Below are 6,402 nucleotides of genomic sequence, written 5' to 3' on the forward strand. Positions count from 1 at the left end.
ATCTAACACCGAGACACCGGGACTCGTTTTCGGAATTGAATCAATGGCAATTAAGTCGCGTGGGAGGAACTCAGCCGCTAATGGTGCCTTGAGATAAAAGCTATAATTAACTAATCAATTCGATTAAGACTGGTCGCTTTGTGTAGCCGGCTAGCTGCAGAGATGCTGAGTTCAAAAGATTATGGTTGCGGGTATCGATTTCTGAATTATGTATTGATTTTCGGCTTGTGCTATACGTATTAAGGCAGGTTATAAAGTACATGTTTTTAGTTAAATGTTAATAGTCGATTACTTTAGTGTGTATCACATCAATTGGTTTGTCATTGAAGGATAGCGCGAAGCAAATTCGATTTAATAATGTGAACTTTTATTCTTTTGCAATATTCCAAATTTAAAGAATGTTAGTCGCCGATTGACAGATCGTGTAGTTTTTCATTTAAACGATTACAAAGATCTTAAAAACTTCGCCCGTGGTACCAATATCTATTCTATACAGCTCGAGGATCACAAACATACCCAGATGTAAAAAGATTTCTTAAATTGGTCTTGTAGTTCTCGAGATTTCATCATTTTAACAAACATTCAAAACACTTCAGCTTTATATTATTAACTATAGATACTAGTATGGTATTATGTTATCTGTGGTATAGACGTATAGATTAGCATTGCATGTGATTAATTAAAAAACGAAATAACTCATCGCTTATCTAGAGATGTTCCACAAAACTTAAAGCTTACTACTAAATTATTTAAATTGTTTATACTCATGAATAAAATTTTAATTTAGATAAATGTTTAATCAGCTCTCAGCGCGCGGTCGGACAAATGTAAGTTAATGGCCGACGGAATTTATTTGAGTCTCGTATTATCGCAAGCTTATTGACATTTTCGTTTTTAAGCTTAGCGTTGAATTTAATTTTGTTTTGTTATTGTATAATGTATGTAATCATTGCGTATTGTGTGGTCTAGTTACTTGACGTATAATGTAATTGAAGGTCAGAAAATATAGGACTAATACAACAAAAAATGCCTGCACTATACCGATTAATTTCAATTCTACTTAATTTTTTTCTTACAATATATTCTAAGCTATATATGTATTAGGAAATAAACTATGAGTCTATGAATCATTAGACTTCTTGTATGTAACTCTGATGGACTTTGGTGCAGTATAACATATAGTAAAATAGTATTTATATAGAAATAATACCCGTAGGACATGTGATACAAGTAATATTATAATTTGTAGATAGCCTAAGCAAGGGAGTAAAGATACACATTTGTTTACATTGTTTTCCACTTTTTTACATGTATGTATTAAACGAAGGTACAAAGACACACAGGCAGCTGTCGCGGTTACAGCTTTTTCAAACCAAACGGCAACTTATTGCAAAAAACATCTATTTACCCGTAGGCCGTAAGATATGCTTTGACCTTTATAACTGCAGTGTGTGATATGCTATTGTTTACTGTGCTAAATTTATTTTACGCCTACCTTTCTAGCTTCTTTTTGAGACGTGTCCATAAAACTCATTTACTATCCCAATACGGAGGTAGGAACAAAAAGTATATGAATAATGTACCAGGATAGTTGTCTTTATACAATTTAATCGTTATAAGTGCGGGAAGTACAAAAACGATTACAAATAATTATTTTTAAACAAAAGTCTTCAAACTGTTAAAACTAGACCCATTAGATCTAGTTTTGGACCACACGGGGCAACAAATTGCAAAAAAAAAATTATAAAAATCGGTTCGCTCATTAAAAAGTCGTGAGGTAACCACAGAAAATTACATTCTCATTTATAACCTCCTCCTTTTTGAAGTCGGTTGATAAAGAAATGGGTATGTAAATAAAAAATATAACTTGTAATACGTACGATATTTATTATAGTACTATAGTTGTAATGATAGTAATTCAATGTAGGAGTTGTGCACGCCTGGGCACGAATGGGGCCAGCGCACAAGGGATAGTATCACACCTCCCCAAACGGTCGGCATCATATAGTAGCATGTAAATACTACTGAATTTCTAACGGTATGTGGGAACCGGAATCCCGTATCCTATATCTCGCCCTTCCCAGTCCCCTCCTTTATTCCCGTGGTCGATCCTTTCCTTATGTTGTCCTGTCGTGTCCCACGATGACGATCAAAGCTATGTGCACAAATTATCCCAATATGCTGAAAGTATATTTGCAGAGACATTACCACTGCAGTTATCATGCCCGATCGAATATATTAGAAGTTAGAAGTGTCACTACATAGTATAAAACAAAGCTTTCTTACGTACGTGTGTCTATGCTTAGATATTCAAAACTACGCAACAGATTTCGATAGAGTTTTGTTTAATAGATAGATTGGTTCAAGTGGAAGGTTGATATGTATATGACATGTATAATTGCCCGTGCGAAACCTGGGCAGACCGCTGGTAAGTAATAAAAGTGGGTTGTGTATTATATTTTGTGGAAATAATTTTACTTATTGGAAATAATTCCCTAAATAGGACCTACCAGACGAAGCAGTAAATTAAATTATAGGTTTGTCGCAAAGCCATAGGAAATAACACAATAGGTATGAGGTATCGTTGGCGCCAGAGGGCGTGGCCGAATACAGCCTCTGATGACGGGGTGCGGCTTAAAGTTCGTGTGAGACAAGCATTCATATACGAAAATAATACTTTTATGTTTTTAAATAGTTATTACAATAAATATTATGTAGAAATATCACATACAGACGTAAATAGTACTTCCTACTTTTCGTTATTGGAAGTTGATTCAAAGATACAAAGCAATCTTAAATCCAAAATACCTTAAATCGCAAATTTCTCAATTTTCAAAATTAAAACTCAAATTACTTAATTTGAGTTTTAAGGTATTCCTGTAACATGTCTATGCAAAATCTTTCTATATATAATTATTAACAGTTAATATTTTTATGTAGTTCATACATAACTCGGCTTTATACTATTTCGTAACACAGTGGGTTGCCTGGAAGAGATCACTCTTTAGTGATAAGGTTGTGTTATGTGTTGGTCTAGTTGTAAGATTGTATTATTAAGGGTTATTTGTATACCAGCACAATAAAGTGTTAAATAAAGAAATAAATAAATAATAATCCGGGATTCAAACCCTCTCTCAGTTTAGCTACTTTTTTGTAGTTTATTATTATTTTAGATGTACTCAATTATTCGTAATCCTTGTTACATTGTTAATCATATCTCAGCGTTATTACCAACTACCTGCGCCCCGCGGTTTCTCCCCGTAAGATTATCGGGATAAAAAGTTGTCATATATTATTCCAGTTGTCCAGCTATCTACGTACCAAATTTCATCGCAATAGTTTTTGGGTGAAAGAGTAAAAAACACACACATATCGTTACAAACTTTCGCATTTATAATATTAGTGGGAATAGAAATGAAATGGTATTCGATGGAGACAAGTCTGCTAAAGAAAATGGCGTTAAGAAAATCGATTAGAAAAACGGATGTAAAATGCATCTGTCCCATACCCCACATTTCATTAAATTGGATCTTAGAGGTAAAATAAAGAAGGATAATTCTATTTTGCAGAAATTGGGGCACAGCCGTGTATTAAAAGTAAGAACTAGTTCTTTATAAGCCGCTATAATTAAAAAATAATACAACACATATATGTGTTTTGTATGAGAATAAAAATAAATGTTTATTTCTGTAATAAAATCAGGCATTAGTGAGAATTGAGATTCACCGCGAAGTTGAAAGAGAATCGATTTGCTACACCCACACGGTGACCAATTATTTGATGTTTTATGGATATGATACAGAAAAAAAAATATATAAAAAATACATTTAAATGTGTGCACATTTACACAAATTTGTAAGTTAAATAAGTAAATTGGCTATGTCTTAATTTACATTCAGAATTTGCTTCGGAATTATAATTGAATATTATCCTGTTGATTCTGATTTAATTATTTTTATTTTTAACTCGCTGTTCGCCCCAGTTTCATCCGCGGTATCTATGTAGCCTATGTAACTCAGTGTAAATGCAGTTTTCTAATTGTGGAATAATTTTTGAAATCGGTAAAGCCGTTCACGCGTGCTAGCGTGACATAGGGTTTCATTTTTATATAAATAAATTATAATACAAATGATTGTTCATTTAAAAATAACGATATGAAAGTAATTAATCAACAGCTACATATAACCATTCAAACATCACACATTTTTCATATAGTAAAAAATAGTACCGAAGTGAACCAAAAATACTGGTTACCTACAAACATGGTGTCCAGACCGAAAGCAAATTACCTTTCACGATGTCAATAAAAAACTTTAGAACCCATTAAAATCGCTGAATCACATTCACATATAGCATTATAGAGATTTAATTCGAGCGATGCTATTTTTTATTGCCTTCGAATTAATAACTCATCTACATTCACTTATATTGTACTTATTACTTACTGCCGCGCCCCGACTACACTTGGGTCGAAGACTTTTATCATATATATTATATTTTATCCATTCACCACTCGCCCTGGCTTTATACTAAAATATATAATACAAGTTTTTCGCCTTCGCCTTCACACGTAATAAAGAAAAAGATACATTACCGGGGCTTTCCCCACATAATTCCCGATTTCCCGAATTCCGGGATTAAATCTTTTCTATGTCTTTTCTTGGGTCTCCAACTTTCTCTGTACTAAATTTCATCCAAATCAGTTTAGTGATCTAGCCGTGAAGATGAGATAGACAGACAGAGTTACTTTCGCATTCATAATATTAGTAGGGATTGCTTTTTTATTAAATTGTTATTGTCGAATTTATTCATTTATTGATTTATATTTGGGCTGGCTATAGATTCCGATTCTAGTCGACAATATCGCTCCTATATCGACCACTACCTTTGCGATTGTTATATTAAACTCATCATTACTGCCATAAAACACATGTATAAAAACGTAACAGATTAAAAATCACATCATTTAAATATTTAACATAGGGTAATAATATTATATCTGTCGAGGTCTGGCAACATTACGATAAGAGGACGAAATAAAGTCCATTCAGGTAATGAAATATTCATTTAATTGGTGTTTAAGCGTTTTAATGCGAATTTAAGATTCCTTTTTTGTTTAAGTCGCGATAAGACAAAACTTTTAAGTATCGGTATCCTTTGGTTTCTTAATATAATTGTTTATGACTTTTGCGTGGTACAATAGCTTTTTAAATAAATATTATTGATATTATAACGAGTTCTTTTACAACACTGAAATTATGAATATTAAAAAAATGCAAAATATAACAATTTTTGATTCAATCTTATACCTAAACAACATCTAAATAACCTAAATATATAATGAAAATTTTTGAAATGAATTAATGGTATAAATGCCAAGTGTGTTGTTTTACCTTTTATTTAAGTTTTTAAAAGTAGTAATTTTTTAATGTTATCTTTTTATAGTTATTAGATAAAAAAAGTTTTAAAAATTCAAGAAGCATAATAAGTAACAACAAAGAGTATAACTATGTATTATAATTTAGCAATAAATAGCTCCAATAGTGATTAATTCCTACTTCCTAGTCTACGTCTTAAGTTGTAATAAGTGACAAAAAAATGTGGAACGCTTCACGATTTTGCGTGTCATCCTTGCGCAGGGGCCATGCTAATCTTCTCTGTATCGTTCCAATTTTAGTATATGTACTGCCGAAGCGAGTACATCTGAACATAAATTCATTTTGTATTTATATTAAGTATCAAAAAAATTGCGTCATCGCGATTGAAGATTCCATACAAAACACTATCAATGTATGTTATTATGCTCAGCGCCATCTAGTGCTGTAAAAAATCAACAATCATACAACCCTATTGCGACGCGTTCACACATCTAACAACAGACAACAAGCTTTATCTCTCTAGAGTTAAGAGCTACTGCCTACTAGTACTATCTTATGAGCAGTAATTTGAGTTTTAAAAACAGTTGTTTATAGTACATAGACTACACAATATCACGCTGTAAAGATTATTAGACTGTGTGTGTCACGTACATTTTATTCCGTTTTCTTAGATTGCATTGTTTTCGCCTAGACTACAAAATAAACAAATTTCATAGATGCCTTGGACGCAAACATTTTATTAAAATCTGTTATTTGAGTGTTAAGTGATATGTTTTTACATATATAAGTGTTCTCACTTTCATCAATTCATAAAGAAGGCAAATTGTACTTTATGAAGTCACGTAGCGTTAAGTCTAAAACATTGATTGTTCGATAAAATATCGGTGCTTAAAGAGTTCTCGGTTCAACGAAGAACCTTTAAATAAGATAAAAATAATTAAAAGACTATGCCAATAAAAAAAAGAATCATTGGATTTGAAAGAGACGCGTCCTCAATGACGGCTAATGAATGTTCAACTTTTTT

The 6,402-nt window shown here is 32.2% G+C and overlaps 1 non-coding gene across 1 annotated transcript; it reads right to left on the reverse strand.

The window, feature by feature from the left end:
* Window positions 1–5,594: 5,594 nt before the first annotated feature.
* LOC119840319 lies at window positions 5,595–5,701 on the reverse strand. Its single transcript, XR_005288308.1, has one exon. It is a non-coding gene; the product is annotated as a U6 spliceosomal RNA (small nuclear RNA).
* Window positions 5,702–6,402: the final 701 nt, after the last annotated feature.

Source organism: Zerene cesonia, chromosome 5 (assembly GCF_012273895.1).
Source record: "Zerene cesonia ecotype Mississippi chromosome 5, Zerene_cesonia_1.1, whole genome shotgun sequence".
Lineage (NCBI taxonomy): Eukaryota > Metazoa > Arthropoda > Insecta > Lepidoptera > Pieridae > Zerene > Zerene cesonia.